The 20,989-nt window shown below is 47.5% G+C and overlaps 1 protein-coding gene across 1 annotated transcript in view; it reads left to right on the top strand.

The window, feature by feature from the left end:
* The window catches only part of FBXO16 (F-box protein 16), a 90,999-nt gene that overhangs the window by 62,429 nt on the left and 7,581 nt on the right, over window positions 1–20,989 (top strand). Inside the window, exon 9 of the mRNA XM_069576701.1 lies at window positions 12,478–12,519. The gene's annotated coding sequence lies outside the window, so the exon portion shown is untranslated. The remainder of the gene's footprint in view (window positions 1–12,477; window positions 12,520–20,989) is intronic.

Genomic DNA, 20,989 nt, shown 5'->3' with positions numbered 1-20,989 from the left:
CATATACATGCAGGGTTGTTGAAGGGAGCAACCAAAGACAAGAAGACCAGTTAGGAGATTACAGCAGTAAACAGCAGTAATCCAGACTGAAGATGGAGAAATAGGACCTTCTATCTAATCTAGCCTGCTTTACGTTATATGCATTCTTTTCACAGGCACTCCCTAAAACAATTATGTGAGGAAAGAAATGTCACTCAAACAGACAAACAAAAATGGAAGTTTAATTTAAAAGGTGGCTATGTGAGCAATATTTTTTTGTTTTCATTTTTATTTATCTATTTTACTGCACCAAATCGTAGTTATACCACTCAGGATTTTCAGTCTATTAGTTGCTACAAATGGGTTGTTGTTTTTTTTTTAAGTTGTGTCATGCGAACTCTTAGTTGCAACATGTGGGATCTAGTCCCCTGACCAAGGATGGAACCCTGGCACCCTACCTTGGGAGCATGGAGTCTTAGCCACTAGACAACCAGGGAAGTCCTGGTGAGCAATATTTTTTTAAAAAATTGACAGCACTTAGTGAGTAGTTGGTTGGTGGGGTAAAGAGCAGCAGGGGAAGGAATCCATGGTGATCTCAAAGTTTTTGAACTTGGGCACTTGGGAGACAGTTGCTGCTATTAACAGATGCCTAGAGGAAAAGCTAATTTGGAGGGGGGTGTGTAATGGCAAGTTTTCCTTATCTTTTGCAATAATTTCAAAGTTAGAGAAAAGTTATACCAAAAGAGGGACTTCCCTGCTGGTCCAGTGGCTAAGAATCTACCTTCCAATGCAGGGGACACGGGTTCGATCCTGACCCCTGGTCTGGGAACTAAGATCCCATGTGCTGTGGAGCAACTAAGGCCGTGCACTGCAACTACTGAGTGTGAGCACTGCAACTACTGAGTGTGAGCACTGCAACTACTGAGTGTGAGCACTGCAACTAGAGAAACTACAGCACAGCAATGAAGATCCAATGCAGCCCTCCCCCGCCAAAAAAAAAGATTTAAAAAATTTACATGGAATGAATCATACAAGATACTTGAGATAAGACTTTCACCCTTGTCTCAATAATGCCCTTCTTAAGAAAAGGCCACAACATAGGGCCACGCAGTGCACTCAGCTATTACATCTTTCAAATCTCCTTCCATCTAGAAAAGCTCTGTGATTTTCCTTTACTTTCATGGTTGTGACATTTTTTAATATTACAGGCCATTCTGTAGGCTTGTCCCCCGTTTGGGTTTGTGCATGTTTCCTCCGTATTAGACCCCGGCGATACATCTCTGATCAGACTGTGACAGAAGTGACTGTGTTCTCACTGCATCAACAAAGTGATTTATCTCATTACTTGTCATGTTAACTTCCTGGTTTGATCTTAATCTGTATCTGCCAGGTTGCTATCTAATGGCTAAAATACATTGTGAAGAGATTCTTTGAAAGTACCACCTGTGTGTTTGTATTGGGCCCTGCACTTCGACAGGTCCCAGGTTTGGTTTATTTTTGTTCATTTCTTACAAAGAAAGAGGGAGAGAAAGAAGGGGCAAAGAAGAATATACTCAACTTTAAAATTTTCTTAAATTATTATTTTAAAAAATAGGTATGTGCTTGGCTGCACTGGGTCTTAATTGAAGTATGCATGATCTTCAGTCTGGCAGTGCTAGAACTCTTAGCTGTGGCATGTGGGATCTAGTTCCCTGACCAGGCGACCCGGGACCCCTGCACGGGGAGCATGGCGTCTTAGCCAGTGGACCACTAGGGAAGTCCCTCCCAATTTTTTATTAGTTATTTATTGACCCTGCTGCGCTGCTTGGAGATCTTATTTCCCCAGCCAGAAATTAAACCCACTGCCCTTGGCAGTGAGAGCTCAGAGTCCTGTTGGGTGAGGGCATGAGTGCATGCTAAGTCCCTTCAGTCTTGTCCAATTCTTTTTGAGCCTATGGACTGAGCCTGCCAGGCTCCTCTGTCCATGAGATTCTCCAGGCAAGAATCCTGAAGTGGGTTGCCATGCCCTCCTCCAGGGAGTCTTCTCGACCCAGGGATTGAACCTGAGTCTCTTAGGCCTCCTCTATTGGCAGGCAGGTTCTTTACCACTAGCGACACCTGGGAAGCCCTCTAACCACCTGACAGATAGGGAATTCCAAACATTCAAGTTTTGACTTGTCACATTTGAGTTGCCAGGACACCTAAGAGTTAGAAGAGCGAGGCTAGGGCTTGGGAGGGAAATCTGGGCTGGAGATCAAGGCTGGGGAGTTACATGCACAAAGGTGATGATTGAAATGGTAATCTCTCCAAGGGAATCAGAAAAGAGGAACTGAGGAACGAACCTTTAGGAACATGCACAGATGCAGTATAGAAGGAGAAGGGGAGCCTGCAAAGCACCTAAAGGAATGCATTAGAGAGGGAGGGAAACCCAACGGTGCGGCATCACAGCAACCAAAGGAGAGGGGGTTTCATAAGGAAAAGAGACACCAGCCACATGAGTGCTGCAAAGAAGTTAAAGGAGATGTCTGACCAAGGAAGGAACCCTAGTTCTGATAGCCAGCCACAATGAAGACATTCTCTGTTCTTTCTTGTATGCATTGGACAAACATGGAGGGGAGGGGTAGTTAGGATGGTGAGGATGGGGGCAGGGAGTGGTTAGGGCATAGTCTTGAGGATGCAAAGGGTACTGCCAAGACCAGCATCCTGGGTGTATAGCCTGTGTGCGTGAGTGCAAGCTCTGTCATGCCCGACTGTTTGTGACCCCATGGACTGTAGCAGACAGGCTCCTCTGTCCATGGGATTTCCCAGGCAAGAATACTGGAGTGGGGTGCCATTTCCTACTCCAGGGGATCTTCCCGACCCAAGGATCAAACCCATGTTTTCTGCATCTCCTGAATTAAAAGGCAGATTCTTTGCCACTGAGCCACCTGGGAAGCCCTTTAGAAGAGTCAAGGGCTTGGTTTAATGCTGTTGAAATTCTTTTTTTTTTTTTTAATTTCATTTATTTTTAATTGAAGGATACTTGCTTTACCGTATCGGTTTGGTTTCTGCCAAACTTGGAGGAGGGCATGGCAACCCACTCCAGTATTCTTGCCTGGAAAATCCAATGGACAGAGGAGCCTGGTGGGCTACAGTTCATGGGGTCGCAAGGAGTTGGATACGAGTCCAACTAAGGCTGCCAAGCATCAACATGAATCAGCCATAGGTATACCTATGTTTTCTCCCTCTTGAACTTCCCTCCCATCTGAAATTCTTTCTAAGCATGAGGTCCCTCATAGGACCCTGCAAATTTATGTAGCTGCTTCTGAGTGACCCCCAAGTGTAAACTGTTCTTTCCTTTGGGAATATTTGTAAGTAGCAGGCATAGGGCGGTACCTTGTCCCAGGAGCAAAGCACAGGTGAAATTTCACTTAGCCTTGGACACGTGTGTTGGCAGAGGGTAGTGTATGGTGGAAGGAGATTCCCGAAGCTGGGGAGGGAGGATGGATTTACAGACAGGGCCGAAGTGAACTCAAGGCCCTTGGGGAGGTAGAATTAGCCTTGGACAGAGAGCGGGACAGGAGCAAAGTCGATGAAAAGACAGCTAAGGCCACGAAGGTGAGGGGACTGGCTGAGGACAAGCCAAGTGCCCACTGAAATTCTTGTCTGGAGTCTAGGGCTTAGCGGACCTTAACGATCGATCTGGTTGGTAGAGAGTCCGCAGGACTCGACGCGAGGGCGCACGCCGGGAGAGGCCTGCCACCCGGGCGCAGAAGCGCACCCACGGCCCGGAGACGCCAGTCCCATCTGCCGGCCGAGCACGACTCGGGAACAAAGAGGCCTCGCAGGCCCCGGGAAGGCAGCGCGTCCGCGCTGCGGGGCTGCCTGGCCTCGCGCTCCCTCCCCGCGTCTCCTCCGCTCTCCCCGCCCGCGGGCCGCGCGCCTGGGGCGGCGCAGGGAGGCCTCCGTGGGGCCGGGCACGTCCGCGCCGCCGCCCTCGCCGCCCCGCGCGCCTGGAGGCTGAGCTGGCGGGGAGGGGCCTCGCGTTGCCTCTGGGCCCAGGCGCTTCCGCCGGCCGTGGCCGGGGCCTGGGCGCCGGGCCTGCGGCGAGGCGGAGCGCGGCCGTCGGGCCGCCCAGGGCCTTGGCAGCCGTGGCCCTGCGCGGTCTGGGGCCGTCCGGGGTGCAAACGAGTCGGGACGCGCGGGGCAGGAACGCGCGGAAGCACGCCTTCCTCGCTGCGCCTCAGCCTTTCGAATCTTCTTTCCAGCCTCCCTGAGCTTGTCTGAAGGGCCCTGCGGAGGCTTCCACACTTTTAAAAGGGGGAAATTAGCCAGGAGGAAATTAACCTGATGCAAAGAATTGGGAAGGAACCCAGGGAGATTTGAGGTCGGCTTCAACCTCCGCCTGCCACCACATAATCAAAGTAAAATGTTCTTACTGTATAAACTGGGCCCAGTACAGAAGTGTAAGTAATCAGACCAAAAAGAAAGAGGGAAAAAGAAAAAGTACCCATCATTCCACTAACCCACAAGAAAACAATTGACATTTGGGGATATTTCTTCATATGAGGTTATGTATTTTTTTCTTTTTTACATAATTGATAATTCTGTGTAAATTGTTTGGGGTATCTTGATTTTTGTGTTTAATAGCTTGAAAATATTTCCCATATCCATGAACACGTCGTTTGTATGGTTCTGTGCTAACTTCCAGCTGTAGCAAAATGTAACCGTATTTTTTAAAGATTCAAAGGATGAAAATGTTTTTGAAGTTCCTGATTCTTAATATTAAATTGTTCTCCACAAAGACTGTACTAATTTATATTTCCAGTCGCACTGAATGAATGACCAGACTTCCTACACCATGCATACTGATCAGAGAAAGACTCCGAGGTCTTGAACAGGTAACCCGGTCTCTCCTAGGCACCAAACCTCTGCACCACGTGCCTCCTTTCATTAAAAACGTGAAGAAAATTTCGGAGCCTTTTGGACTCAGACATTCGGACTACTTGGGGACTTTGGCCAGTTCTTGATTCTCAGTTTCCCCACCATTTTCTGTTCCCCTGAAGTTTTGAAAGGATACCACCCAATGGGTATCTTGAAAGAGGAATCAGCCGGAATTCTCTCTTTCAGACCGCTGTCCTCCTCCCTCCAGGGAAGCTTCCTTCACAGAATATTGAAACACTCGGGATGCAGCCTGCTAACAGGTGCAGAGGCTCCCCTGGGATCAGGCCAAGAAGCCCTCAAAGTGCAGGTGTTAAGTAATTATTCCTATTAAGAATTGGGGGGGGGGGAGGGGAGAGGTGCGGCGGAGCAGGTGGGGGGGTGGGAGGGGGGAATTCCCTGGCCATCCAGTGGTTAGAACTTTCACTGCCAAGGGCCTGGGGTCCAGCCAGACTACTGGGGACTTTGTTCATTTCCTGGTGGGGGAACTAAGATCTCACAAGCCATGTGGCAAAGGTAGGGGTTGAGGGGGAGAAAAGCAATCTCTGCTTCCTAAGTACAGGTAGAACGATGAATGGCAAAAGAAGATTCCAGATAGACATAATTCAGTCTTTAGGGCATTATGCTAGGTGGGATAAATCAGACAGAGAAAGACAAATACCGTCAGATAGCACTTTTATGTGGAATCTAAAAAAAACTGGTAAAAATGGAATGGAATGGTGGTTACCAGGGTCTGGGGGGTGGCAGATTAGGGGAGGTATTGTTTAAGGGTGTGTGTGTGCGCAGGGCAGTCAGTCACTCAGTCATGTCTTGATTCTTTGGAACCTCACAGACTGTAGCCCACCAGGCTCCTCTGTCCATGGGATTTCCCAGGTGAGCATACTGGAGCGAGGTGGCATTTTCTATTCCAGGGGATCTTCCCCACCCAGGGATTGAACCCACATCTCTTGAGTCTCTTCCATCTCCTGCGTTGTGAGCCGGATTCTTTACCATTGGGCCACTGTAATGATACATACATGCTTGCAACTATAGATGAGTAAGTCCTGGAGATCTAGGGCTCAGTACAGGGATTATGGACAACCATATTGTTTTATAAACAAACTTGTCAAGAGACTGGATCTTAATTCTTCCTACCACAAAAATTCAGTAGTTTTATGATGTGATCAAAGTGCTAGCTAATACTCCAATGGTAATCACATTGTAAATGTATCAGTTCAACATGTTGTACAATTTAAACTCATACAATGTTATACATCAAATACATTTCAGTTTTTTTAAAAGTCCCATATAGGGACTTCCTTGGTGGTTGAGTGGTTAAGAGTCTGCCTCCCAATGCGGGAGATGGAGGTCCAATCCCTGGTCTGGGAATTAAGATCCCACATGCCCCGGGGTGACTAAGCCTGTGCACAATGACAGCTCCAGCGCCCCAAGGAAGAGACTGCATCGTGCCACAAGGAAAGATGCTGCATGCCACAGCTAGGACCAGACAGAGCCAAAAATTAAATACGTAAATGATTTTTTAATAAGTCCCATATTGCTGGAACCTTAGAGAAGAAAATAGAAAACAAACAACATTGTGCATACAAGTGACTTCACTCTCACCTCATCCCACAAAATATTAACATTTAAATGGATAAGAGCTATAATAAAGGTGAATTCAAATGCCAAGAGGAGAAAAAAATAAAATCTCTTCTTCTCCAAAACTGGAGTGCCTCTCCATGCAGGACTTGCTTGGCAAGTCACAATACTAGATTCCCCAAATCTGAGTGGCTGAAGGGACTCTGAGTGACTTTCTGGAGCTTCGTCATAGTGTAATAAGTAATATGGCTCAGTGGTAAAGAATCTGCCTGCCAATACAAGAGATGAGGGTTTGATCCCTGGGTCGGGAAGATCCCCTAGAGAAGGAAATGGCAACCCACTCCAGTATCCTTGTCTGGGAAATCCTATGGACAGAGGAACCTGGTGGGCTGCAGTCCTTGAGGGTCACAAAGAGTCAACAGGACTTAAAGACTTAGCAACAACGAATAATAGAATAAATAATAATAGCCACTCTATTGAGCAGGAGCTTGCATGCTCTGAGAGTTAGATCATAATCACCCTTTGAGGAAGTTTTATTATGCATGGCCTTCATTTTACAGTTGAGGACACTGAAGTCAGAGTGGTTTGTCTGATTCCTTGATACTCCGTAACAGATAGAATCTGTCGCGCTCTCCTTTACCCCTTTGCACCAGCAGAGAAAGAGTGTGAATATGAACAAGATCTGCACTTTCCCTTAAATTCTAAACCCTTGGGTAATAGGTCTTCCCAATCATAGCAGAGCACTGATGGAATCAAAAAGCAGCAGCAACCCACTTTTCATGTTTACTTCTATCTGGGTGTGCATGTATCATCACGTGGTTTTCCCATGTCCTATTCATTAAGCTGGCCTGCATTTCCAGCCCCATAACTTCAGCTCACTCCTGCTGCTGCCGTTGGAGCCTCCTGTTCTGGCCTTATCTCTGACGTTCAGTTCAGTTCAGTCGCTCAGTTGTGTCTGACTCTTTGCAGCCCCATGGACTGCTGCGTGTCAGGCTTCCCTGTCCATCACCAACTCCCAAAGCCTGCTCAAACTCATCTTTGACGTTAGTTATATACATATATTTGCCTTGCATCGCTCATCTGGGCCCCTGGCCTTGTGATGTTTTTAAAAACTGCTTTCACTATTCTTTCCGGAGTGGATGTGTTCTTTGCAGTTTCGTTAAGACAATGAACGCTTCTCTTAGCATCACTAAATCACAAAATGACTGAATTATCAAGCCAGAAGAGACCTTGCCAGTGTCTACTCATCATTTTAAATTATCATTTTATTTATTTTTTTATGGTTGTGCAGGCTCTTGTTGCTTCTCAAGCTTTTCTCTAGTTGTGAGGCACAGGCAGTGGCTTCCCTTGTTGCAGAGCATGGGCTCTGCTCTACGGTGGGTGGGCTTCAGTAATTGCAGCTCCCAGGCTCTAGAGCGCAGGCTCAACAGTTGTGGCTCACTGGTTTAGTTACTGTGTGACACACGTGGGATCTTCCCTGATCAGGGATTGAACTTGTGTCTCCTGCATTGGCAGGCAGATTCTTTACCACTGAGCCACCAGGGCAGCCCTCTACTCATCATTTTAAAGAAGAGGTGTTCACTCAGCTAGTTGAGTCACTGAGGCTAGGCAAAGGCTAGGACACGAATGTCCAGTGCTCTTTCCTGCAGCCTCTGGTGACTGGTTGCTTCCTCGGCTCCAAGCTCTGGAGATGAACACGGGTAACCCACCAGTGCCCTGAGATAAGCAGAAACTTCTCTCTCCTGGCTTTTCAGGATGATTGCTTAGCTAATCCTGAATTCTTGAGCAGTGTGGATTTTGCTTGTACTAATTCTGCAGAATATCCTAATAAACTGTCTCTCTCTCTCTCTTTTTTTTTTTTTTGGCCAGGCTGCCCAGCTTTTAGGATCTTAGTTCCTCAGCCAGGAATTGAAACCCCGGGACCTCAGCAGTGAAAGCACAGAGTCCTAACCAGTGGACTGCCAGGGAGTTCCCATAATGGGCCTGCACTGGCTCAGCATCTGACCCTCAGTAGTATGACAAGGAGAAGAGCAGGGACAAAGGAGCCCCTTTCAGATCCTACTATTTCATGCAGAAGGAACAGACCCTGCCTCTTCCTGGCCCAAGTCTTAAAGCTTCCTGGGAGCTGGCAAGAGGTTTATTTTACTTCTTCTTTCAAATGATTTAAAATTTATTTTAAAACCTTATCACAGGACTTCCCTAGTGATCTAGTGGTAAAGAATCTGCCTGTCAATGCAAGGGACATGGGTTTGATCCCTGGCCCAGGAAGATTCCACTTGCTACAGAGCCACTAAGCCTGTGCACCACAACTACTGTGTCCGTGTGCCACAACGGCTGAAGCCTGTGCTCCTAGAGCCCATGCTCCACAACAGGAGAGTAGCCCCTGCTCATTGCAACTAGAGAAAGACCACTCAAAGCAATGCAAACCAGTGTAGTCCCCCAAATTAAATAAAAACAGAACAAAACAAAAACTATTCTGCGTTTGTGCTATGGAATACTATGTACCGGAGAAGGCAATGGCACCCCACTCCAGTACTCTTGCCTGGAAAATCCCATGGATGGAGGAGCCTGGTGGGCTGCAGTCCATGGGGTCGCGAAGAGTCGGACACGACTGAGCGACTTCACTTTCACTTTTCACTTGCATGCATTGGGGAAGGAAATGGCAACCCACTCCAGTGCTCTTGCCTGGAGAATCCCAGGGACAGGGGGAGCCTGGTGGGCTGCTGTCTATGGGGTCGCGCAGAGTTGGACACGACTGAAGCGACTTAGCAGCAGCAGCATACTATGTACCATTAAGAAAAAACCCAAACAAACCCTATCACAAACAACACAGGAACATCCTTACAGTTTATTGTCAGGATTTTTTGGTTTTTAGTTTTAATTTTAAAAACACTGTTATATTTTTATGTAACATATATTGCTTCAGTTCTGCGATTTGCTTTCCTCCCTTTTTGTAAAGTGTTACACACACACACACACACACACACACACACAGACATGAGATGCAAATACCAAAAGTGTACAGTGTGATGAATTTTCCTGAACTGAACACACCCAGTTACTTGTTTTCAGATCAAGAAACAACATTTCCATCATCCCAAGAGCCCCCCTGCATATACTTTTTGTTATTTTTTCTTCCCTCTTTTCATAAATTTGCCTGATGTGAAATGGGATTTTTTAACAATTGTTTAGTTTTAATTGGAGGATAATTGCTTTACAATATTGTGTTGGTTTCTGCCATACATCAGCATGAATCAGCCATAGGTACATACATGTCCCCTCCTTCTTGAACCTCCCCCCTGCCCCACCCCATCCCACCCCTCTTGGCTGTCACAGAGCACAGAGCACAACAGAAGAAATATTTCCCTTTTCACTGGAAAAAAACCCTGATGCTGGGAAAGACTGAGGGCAGGAGGAGAAGGGGACGACTGAGGACGAGATGGGTGGATGGTATCAACGACTCAGCAGACATGAGTTTGAGCAAGCTCTGGGAGATGATGAAGGACAGGTGAGCCTAGTGTGCTGCAGTCCGTGGGGTCACAAAGAGTTGGACACAAGTGAGCAACTGAACAACAGCAGTCTTCTAAGGTCGACTTAAAGTCAAGTTCATTAAAAAAAACTCTGGTTGCTCAGGAGAAAGATTGAGTGTAGATCTGTACATATTTAAAGCTGGAAGGAATTTTGGAAAGAGAAACTTACGGTCAAGGCATTGGAGCTCTCAAGTGACAGATCCAGAACTGGAGCCCAGGCCTTCCAACAAACCACCATTATTCCTTATATTCTTAATGTCATGTAAATAGCCATGACCCAGATTGGAGAGACAGAGGGAGGGCAACTTCAGGAAGACTCCCTGTAGATGGTTGAGTGATAAGGGCTTCCCCAGACGCCACAGTGGTGAAGAATCTGCATGCCAACGCAGGAGATGCAGCAGATGGTGCTCCAGCCCTTGGGTCAGGAAGATCCCCTGGAGAAGGAAATGGCACCCCACCCTAGTATTCTTGCCTGGGACATCCCATGGACAGAGGAGCCTGGTGAGCCACAGTCCATGGGGTTGCAGAGTTGGACACGACTGAGGGACTGAGCACAGGCACGCTGGGGCAAACCCGAACAAACATTCAGGTGGGGACTTCTCTGGTGCTCCAGTGGTTAAGAATCCACTTGCCAGTGCAGGGAACGCAGGTTCAGTCCCTGGTCCAGGAGGATCCCATGTACCACGGAGCAGCTAAGCTGGTGTGCCACAGCTGCTGAGCCTGCATGCCCCAGAGTCTGTGCTCCAAAGTGAGAGAAGCCAGCGCAGTGAGAAGCCTGGGCACCCCAACTAGAGGGTGGCCCACACTAGAGAAAGCCACCCCACACCCCACAGCAACAAAGACCCAGTATGGCTAAAATTAAAAAAAAAAATTGTTTGGACCTAACTGCTTGATAAATAGATCCATTAGGTTTTTTTTTTTAATTTATTTTTATAATTGCTTTACGGAATTTTGTTGTTTTCTGTCAAACCTCAACATGAATCAGCCATAGATATACATATATCCCCTCCCTTTGGAACTCCCCTCCTGTCTCCTTCCTCATCCCACCCCTCTTGGTTGAAACAGAGCCGCTGTTTGAGTTTATTAAGCCATACAGCAAATTCCATTGGCTATCTATTTCACATATGGTAATGTAAGTTTCCATGTTACTCTCTCCATACATCTCACTCTCCCCTCCCCTCTCCCCATGTCCATAAGTCTGTTCTCTATGTCTGTTTCTCCACTGCTGACCCATAAATAAATTCTTCAAAGTTCCATATATGTGCATTAGAATACAATATTTATCGTTCTCTTTCTGACTCACTTCTCTCTGTATAGTAGGTTCTAGGTTCATCCAGCTCATTAGAACTAACTCAAATGCATTCCTTTATATGGCTGAGTAATATTCCATTGTGTATATGTACCACAACTTCTTTATCCATTCATCTGTTGATGGGCATCTAGGTTGCTTCCATGTCCTAGCTATTGTAAATAGTGCTGCAATGAACAATGGGATACATGTGTCTTTTTGGATCCACTAGGTTTTTTTTTTTTTTTTTTTTTAATATACCTAAGGTGAGGAAAGACCAGGCTCTTTAAGTTACTTCAGTATCTTTAGTCCTATGTGTCAACAGATGTTCAGCTGGTACACCAGAGTCTATGATGTTTTTTACACAGACAAGGAAATTAAGTCTCAGACAGTAACTTGAGTTACTTTAAATAACCGAGTTAAGTCATCCAGATGAGGCTGACCCAGGTTTTATCTGGCCTGAAGCTTATACAACTGTTGGAGCCCTCTGTACATAAAATAATGCACAATTAGGTCAAGGGCTAAATTGGGTCGAGGGCTTGCTGAAGCCTATTCAAAGAGGAGTTCTGATCTTAAAAATAAGACTAGAAAAGGTGAGAATAGATAAGCATTTCATTGTTGCTTAGTCGCTCAGTCACGTCTGACTCTTTTGCAACCCCATGAACTGTAGCCTGCCAGGCTCCTCTGTCCATGGGATTCTCCAGGCAAGAATCCTGGAGTGGGTAGCATTTCTTGCTCCAGGGGATCTTCCTGAACCAGGGACTGAATCCGAGTCTCCTGCACTGCAGGCGGATTCTTTACCTCTGAACCACTGGGGAAGCCTGGAAAGATAAAAATAGGAAACCAGAGATGAGAAAGCACTCCTAGAAATGTGAGTCCAGCTGGGTCAGCTGCACACTTGGCCTCTCTAAGCAGGAAACAGAGAATGGGAAGACAGCTCCTGTGCCTTCTCAGGGGGCTGGAATGGGCTTCGGCATCAAAGTTGAGTTTGACTTCTGGCTCCACCACTTCCTAGATCCGTGATCTGGGTAAGTCACTTACCACTTACCATCTCTGGTGTTACAGCAGCAGTAAACTCACAACCCACAAGATCGTGAGGGTTACACACAGGGATGTCTGAGATATCAACAGATGAAAGTGTTTGCTCGACAGCAGGCATGCACACTCTCTGAATCTCCCTCTCTTTCCTCTGTTCCCACACAGATATCATGTACATTTGGAGACGAAACAAATATAGACGAACTGGTGAGTGGAGTTTCCTTCTTGTGTGGGTATAAATAAATGCACATATATGGCAAGCAACTGTCTACGAAAGATGCAAATTAGACCAAGCTGGCAGATATCTGGTTGGTGTCTCGTCTTGGTGCAGCACCTAGCTTGGTGTCTATTTTCAGGGGTTCCCAATTATCCACAGACCAAGGTCAAAATTCCTTATCCTGGTATTTGAAATTTCCTGAAATCTCAACTTATCCTTCTGGGACTTCCCTGCAGGTCCAGTGGTTAGAACTCTGCTTTCACTCCTGAGGGCCCAGGTTCAATGCCTGGTTGGGAAACTAAGATCCTGCAAGCAGTGTGTCCAAAAGAAAAAAAAAGGATTCAACTTAACCTTCTGACACCCCCCCTCGCTCCCCCTGGGACCCAACCCAAACCAGTCTTCTAACCAGACTGGTTTCTTCACTGATCTTTAAATACCACCAGGGCCTCAGGGAAAGCCAGGAATTGTCTCTTCTCTTCACAGTCCTGGATCCTACCCATCTTTTCAGGCTGGTGCCCTCTCCTGCAGGGAGCATTTTCCGACTGATCCCAGGCACTGGGGATTGCAGTCCTCCCATTTGAACCACGCAGTCAGGAATTAACCGTGCACTACCGTATTTTGTTTTATAGCTTTTAGGGAGTTTGTTTTTCCTTCCAATTGCATTGTAAGTTCAGTGCAATGAAATGGAAATAACATCAGACCGAAAGCAGAGACTTGGCTTCTGTTTCTAACTTTCTGTGTAACCCCAGGGCAAATTAACTCAGAAGTCAGGGTACTGGATAGGGAAACTGTTAACTCCTTTTCTTAAAAATTAGGACCTGCTCCTCAAGCCCCCAACTCAGTGATACGCAAGTTATAATTTCATTAAAAAAAAAACCAAACAAGCGTTTGTTGATGACTTAGGTCCACAATATTAAGCTAGGATGAGAAAAGGAGACCAAAACACAGAGCTTGCTCTCAAGAAATTTGCAAAGGAGGATTAGATGCACATACTCACTTGTGGAATTTACTGAATGAAGGGTCAGGAGCTAAAAGGTCAGAAGCTAGTGGGGTATTTGACATTCTATCTAGCAGTGGCCTTTGTCTCCCCATTGCACTGAATCCCAGCTTTCCCCCTACTCAAGCACCCCACCTTGGGCACTCTAAAAGCGCAGAGCTCGGAGGGTCCCTGCCTGGCCCTCCCTCTGGCACATAACCTTTCCCCCTTGGCTTAGAACTCAGCTGTGGGGCTCTCAGCCTGGGGAGGTCCCAGCCAACAGGGTCCCCCAGCCTCTGCCCTTCCAGCCACTATCTGCATGGAGCCTGAAGTCACTCCTCCAAAGCTGAGCCTGGCCCAATAAGTTAATCTGGCTGCAATACCCAGAGGGAAGCACCCAGAGGGAGAGGATAGGACTTAAGAAACCCAGCACAATGACTAGCCCAGAGTAATTTCTTTGATGGCTTTATGATATGCAAAGCGCCAGTTCTACCTCTTTCTATATTAACTTGGTTCATCCTCACATTATTTTCCATCTACAGATGAGGGGCAAGAGGGAGACAGAAATCACATGGCTTGCCCGAGACACCTAGGAGGAGGAAGGGCTCGGCCTCCCGTCCGCCTCCAAGTCTTCTCTTCCAACCTCTGGCTCAAACTGTCTCTCATGAAGGTTTTCTATTCTGCCAGCTCTGATCTATTTCCTCAGCTACCCTGGACAGACAGGAGGTAGAGGACAGATACATTTTCCCCCGGGGAGAGGAAGATCTAGAGGGTATTAACTGATAACCGAGGCTGGAACTACCGGTTCAGGGTAGTCAGTCTGACCCTGAATAGCAGGCAAGGATCAGGGCAGACAGAAAGGCCCTGGCCACCCGGAGGTCTGGTCTTGGCTCCGGCTCTAGGAAATCTTTTCACCTTTTGAACCTCAGGTTTTCCCCCACCTTCAGAGTAAGAGAAAGGGAAGGGAGGTGGGCTGGGTGAGCTAGCTAGCGGGTCCGTCTTATGTTCGGGTTACGAAATGGTGATGAACGGAGAAGTGTGCGAAGACTGTACAATCAGGTCTGTGTGCAGGAGGGCGTCTCCGCTGGTGGAGGCAGGAAGGCGGTGTGTCCGTGCAGGCTTGTGAGTACGCAGGGCTGCAGACGGGACAGGAAACTTGAGAGGCTCTGCCGAGCGGGGACTCGGGGGCGAGCCCAGCGGCCGGGCTGCGCCGGGAGGCTGCGCGAGGAGGTGCAGCCACAGTGGCAAAGTCACTGGGAGGCCTAGCGCAACGATCTCCGGGCTCGGGGCCAAAGCGGGGCCCCAGCCGGGCCCGAGGAGGCGCGGGCGCGGGCCGTGGCCCAGGCGGGCTGGAGGGAGTGAGGGAGGCGAGGCCGGGCCCGCCCTCCCCGCCGCCCCGGCCCTCGCCGCCCAGGCCCGCACAGGCTCCGCCCACAACACGAGTCACGTGTGCGCCACGCACCCTCCCTCTGCCTGGGCTGGGGGCGCGCGGGCGGGCTGGCAGGCCGCAGGGTCCCCAGGGAGGAGGCTCCGGGGGCGGACTGGGGACTGGGCCCGCCGCCCGGACCAGGCTAGAGCCTGCGGACGCCGCGAGGGGAAGGGCCGATGGCCTGGGGCGGGGCCTGTCGCTAAGGGCGGGGCCTGTTGCTGAGGCTGGCGCAGGAAACGGGGCGAGGGGGCCGGTCCTACCGGCTGCCAGTCGGAGACTTGTTTACTCCTGGCGGGGGAGCTTTAACCCGAAGGGCGGGAGAGCGGCAGGGAAAACGCGGAGCTGGATCTGCGAGCCGCCGGAGCGGGAGTGGGGCGGAGGAGGGGCGGACGGCGGGGCTGACTGCGGCGAAGATGCCAAGGCTGCAGCGTTCCTGGAAGGGTCTAGTCAAAGACGCCCAGCACAGCTTTGTTTTTGTTGTTGGTTTGGGGAGGGTGTGTTTTTCTAGTTTCCTAGCCTATATAGTTCTCCTCCTCTCCCCACCGCCCGTCCCCCCCCCCCCACCCGCCACACACACACACACACACACACACACACACACACACACACACACTCACGTACACACTCCTTCACTCGCCGGCAGTCCTTTCGGCCCTGAAATTCCTTAAACCTAGACTGGGCTCCCCTCCCCGGAGGAGAGGCTGTGCGGACGTGCTCTTAGGGATCGCTGCCTTAAGAGGTGGATGCCTGCGTGCGTTCTGTCCCGGAGCGGGTCTCTGCCACTTCTCAGTCCAGGAAATGATTCAGTTGCAGGATCGTCATGTATTTTGTGTGTCTGCGCGGGGCCTCAGTTACACAAATAAGTTAATTTCGGCTTATAGTCTACATTGCCGCCTCTTGAACTTCATTTTTGCAATTTGTACGGGTAGATGAAAAAAGCCTTTGGTAAAATGTAAAGTGCTCTATAAATGTATCCATATAAACTCAAGAGGACGGAGGGCACCGTTTCAGTGCCATCCTCAACTTAGTCAGTTTTCCATTATCTGAAAGATCACCTGGTACCATACAGAGACACTAACATATCTTTTAATATTATAACTAGTAACTGCCATGTAACCATTTTATACTTGAGGAACTGAGGCTCAGAAAGAAGTGGCAAGTCAAAAATCACCCAACTGATATACGAGCAGAGGAACATGAGTCCTTTGACTCCCAAATGCTGTCTTCCCCTCCCTCCCTCCCGTTTCTGTAGTGGAGACATGTAACGTCTCTCTCCAGCATTTATTCCTCTGGGGACGTCAGTCCTCTATTGCTTGCGGTTTGATTTAGCCTCAAAAGCCTAGTAAACCATCCCTCTGGCAGCAGTAGTCCAAAGTGGGGCATTTTAACTAAGCAGAATCAATTAGAGGCTCTCCCTGGAACGAATATGTGAATACTGAGTTAGTTTTGTTTTCTGCTGGTGTTGCTGAATGGGGATGTCATAGTTGGTAGCTGCCAGCAACAGGATTCCCAAGTGTATGAAGGAAGCTGTTTTTATTGGAAGTGAGGGGCTATTTTGAGATAGGAAAGAAGGGGACTCCTAAGAAGGGGCAAGCAGAAAGGAGAGATTTAGAGTACACACCCTGACAATTTTGTTTAAACCTGAGGTCTGGCTGTGCCTGTGGCTAGTCCAAACTCCTGGATTTCCCAGTTCAGTGAGCCAACAAATTCTCTCTCTCTCTCTTTTTTTTTTTTTTGCTTAAGTTAGCATGAATTGAGTTCCTGTCACTTGCCTCCAAAGAGAGGCTTGACTAACAAGTTTGGCACAATATTATTTCTTTATCCTTCAGAAAATAATGGAAGTTGGGTGCTGGCCACAACTATCACTTCTTCAGCATTCTAGTTCCCATGAGTCATACCAAATGTGAGTCCCATGGATATGGGTAAACAGAAGAAAATAGAATTCTTCTTCAATATTATTGTATGGTGAACAGGACACCAGCCAACAAACCTGAATTCAGAGTTGGGTAGATAACATTTAACCTTGGGCTAGTGTGACAGTCTGAATCATGGAGAGGATAAGATTAAGGGTTTTTTTTTTTTTTTTTTAAATATCTATATATTTATTTGGCTGCACCAGGTTTTAGTCCTGGCACTTGGGGTCATCAGTTTTCCTTGCAGCATGCCATTCTCTTTTCAGTCATGGGTTCCACGTGGGGTATCTTTTAGTTGTGGCATTCGAACTCTTAGCTGCGACATGTGGGATCTAGTTCCCTGATCAGGTATCGAACCTGGGCTCCCCGCATTGCGAGCACGGGGTCTTAGCCACTGGACCACCAGGGAAGTCCCAAGATTGAGATTTTTGAGATGAGATTATTAGAAGGATTTTAGTGAAATGGAAAAGAAAGCGAGCGGGTCCAATAATAACTACTGTTTTAGTGGGTTCAAGCTGAAGTGTTGGAAGGGTAGTGGTCAGTTTTTGAGGAGCAACATAAAAGCTGGTCAGTGGTCCAAGGACAGCAGGGAAGAATCCTCCTTCCCATCCTCTGTCAGCTGCTCTACGGATCTGGTGATAAAACTGTGGAGGCCCCAGAGAGCCTGGAACTGATCTGATACTAATACTGCTGTCAGATGAAGAAAAGAGAAACATTAAAATTTCAATGTATACAGTACCAATCCCTTGCCACTCCCTAATTTCAAGGGAGAGGATTCTTGGCTGCCTCAGTCAGCTGCCAGATCTCTGACAAAGTTAAGAGACCGAACTTAGGAGCAGCCTCTTTCTTCACTTGAGGAAGGAGAAGACAGAGGAGAAGGGGTAATAAGGAGACAAGAGCACAAGGGGAGGACAGCGGAAGACAGAAGGAGGAGAAACTGGGGACAGAAGCTTGAAAAGAGGATTTTTGGAAGTTTCATTGTGTATGCTGAGATGAAATTCCTCCTTGGTTTCCTCCTAAAGAAAATGTCAACAAAGACTTGCATTATTTTTAAGGCTTTTTTGAACTGAATTGGTTTTTCTCCTGGCTGTGTCACCCAGGTTTCATAAGACTGTCCTCCGCATTTCATCACCTCTCTGGCTCACTGAGAGTAATATCGCGTCTCACCTCCTGCACCTTTCCCAGTAGCAAATCAGAGTGACAGTGAGAACTATCATTTATCAAGTGGTGTGTTAGCATGTTGGCCATGAGGCCAACGGATGCTAAAGTACATCATAGTAATGATTTCCCAGTCATTTTTGGCTCTTAGTACTCATGTCAAAGAAGCTTAGCAGATTATCAGCTAGTGAATTTCCAAACTTCTCTTTGGGTGGTTAGTTTGGATCAGGAGATCAGCCGCGAAGGAAGAAGAGAAATATCAGAGGGATGGCACTAGCTGGTTCAGAATCCAGTGGTTAAGAATCCAGGGGACATAGTTTCGATCCCTGCTCTGGAAAAGTTCCACATGCAGTGAAGCAGGTAAACTCGAGCATCACAACTGTTAAGCCTGTGCTCTAGGGCCTATGCACCACAGTTACTGAGACGGTAATTCAGTAGCTGCAGCTCCTGAAACCTATGCATCCTGGAGTCTGTGCTGCACAAGAGAGGCTACTGCAATGAGAAGTCAGCACAGCACAACTAGAGAGTAGCCCCAGTTCGCCGCAGCTACAGAAAAGTCCACACACAGCAACAAAGACCCAGGGCAGCCAAAAATTTAATTAATTAATTAGTTAAAAAAATAAAACAAAAACCCTAGGATGGTCTGGGAGTGGATAGAGGTCTGGTTCCTATATATGGCAGATCTTCACTCCCACGTTTGGATGCTAAATGGCTGAAAACCTAGGTGCTAGCCATTTCTCTTACCTTTGGGAATCATTTCAGGCTTGTCACGGGTGATCTGAGAGGCAATCAATTACACTGTCAGATGGAGAAGGTTGAGATTTGGTGGTTCAACAATTTATAAATGAGAAGATTGTGAATGGCCATGTTGAAAGCAAGTATTGGCAAGCTGGAGTGCTTCCAGGTGGATAACACAAAAGGATAATTGAACAGGATTTTGTTAACTCACAGGATTTCTACTCTAATATATTAGGATTATTAAGGCAGGATGTGGCTTAAAGCTAGATGAATTGTAGGTTAAGAGAATCACTATGGTGATTATATGCATATATTATCAAGGTACGATTATGGGTTTCACAGGCAAGTATTGGCTTGACTTTCTTCAGAAAACCAAAGATCAGGAAGGTTCACTGTATTTCATCTATATTAGTTTAGGCAGGTCTATGGAAAGAGGTCTATGATGAGAATTGGACCATAAAGAAGGCTGATGCTTTCAATTTATGGTGTTGGAGAAGACTCTTGAGAGGCCCTTGGACAGCAAGGAGATCAAACCAGTCAATCCTAAAGGAAATCAATCCCGAAAGGACTGATGCTGAAGCTGAAGGTCCAATACTTCGGCCACCTGATGCAAAGAACTGACTCATTGGAAGAGCCCTTGATGCTGGGAAAGATTGATGGCAGGAGGAGAAGGGGACCTCAGAGGATGAGATGGTTGGATGGCATCGCCAACTCAATGGACATGAATTTGAGCAAACTCCCGGAGATAGTAGAAGACAGGGGAGCCTGGCGTGCTGCAGTCCATGAGGTTGGAAAGAGTCAGACACAACTGAGTGACAATAACAACATGGAAAGACTAGAAACTTTCTGTCCGTATATGGTTTCAACTTGAAAAAATTGAATTTGGAGGAGACTCTAAGTGTCTTGCAATCTATGCTGAAAACAAAAGGGAATTCAATAGTGTCTATCAATCTCCTTTAGCCTCTGAAGATTTAGAAACTGGTCTTATGAAGTTGAACATCCCACCAGGTCGTGATAGAGGCCAACCTGTGATAGATGTACAAAACTGTGCTGACTGCAAATACAGTAAGATGTCTGGTACAAATAAGGAACAGTGTCTGCTGTTTAATTCAAAAGAGCCAGAAATTGTCATCCAATGACTGGCAGCCTTTAAATTGCTTTTTAAAACTGGCTTTTATAGTTGGGGTTTTGTCTAATTGGTGTATGGATTTATGGACTGAAACAAACAAAAATTTTCTTTTTTTCATTTTTGTTTGTTGAGAAGTCATTCAGTTCATCACCCCCAGTCCTCGGCAATGGTTAGTTAGCACATCACTGGTGTGACCTTGTGGAGGTTGTGAGCTGACCCAGTGCTCTGTGGTGCTGTCATCCCATGGCGTGTATGTTGGATTCAGATCTTCCTATGCCCTTTGCATGTCACTTGTGCAAAACTGTGGTATTCCCAGATGATTATTCCGCCTTGGAGGAGGTAGCCAGGTTCTGAGTCATTTAATTAATTTATTTAGCTGAGCTCAGTCTCAGTGGCAGCATTCGAACTCTCAGTCTCAGCATGTAGGATCTAGGTCCCTGCTGTTGGTGCTGCTGCTGCTAAGCCGCTCCAGTCGTGTCCAACTCTGTGCGACCCTATAGATGGCAGCCCACCGGGCTCCCCCGTCCCTGGGATTCTCCAGGCAAGAACACTGGGGTGGGTTGCCATTTCCTTCTCCAATGCAGGAAAGTGAAAGTGAAGTCGCTCAGTCGTGTCCGACCCTCAGCGACCCCATGGACTGCAGCCTGCCAGGCTTCTCTGTCCATGGGATTTTCCAGGCAAGAGCACTGGAGTGGGTTGCCATTGCCTTCTCTGTGACTGGGGATCAAACCTGGGTTCATTGGGAGTTCAGAGTCTTAGCCACTGAACCACCAGGGAAATCCCTGAGCCATTCTTAACCATCTGGGTAGTCTGGGTTGTGGCAGACACACCTGTCTTGGGCAGGAGTTTGGTCTCACAGAAGAATAAGGAAGAGGGGCAGAATACTTATGTGGGGCTAGTGAAGAGAAGGGTTGGTATTTGAGGGGATGAAGGTTAACAGCTTAACAAAATGAAACTCTGGTGAACTCTCCAGAGAAAAGGCCACTAACCCCTTCTCTGGGAGGCTGGGGAGGGGATGGAGTACTACTGCCATGGGAAGGAGAATAAAAATAGAAGGCTTGGGACTTCCCTGGTGGTCTGGTGGTTAAGACTCCAGGCATCCACTGCAGGGGACCCA

The sequence above is a fragment of the Ovis canadensis genome, chromosome 2 (assembly GCF_042477335.2).
Source record: "Ovis canadensis isolate MfBH-ARS-UI-01 breed Bighorn chromosome 2, ARS-UI_OviCan_v2, whole genome shotgun sequence".
NCBI lineage: Eukaryota > Metazoa > Chordata > Mammalia > Artiodactyla > Bovidae > Ovis > Ovis canadensis.
The sequence above is the reverse complement of the archived record's forward strand: the minus strand, read 5'-3'. Positions and strand labels throughout refer to the sequence as shown.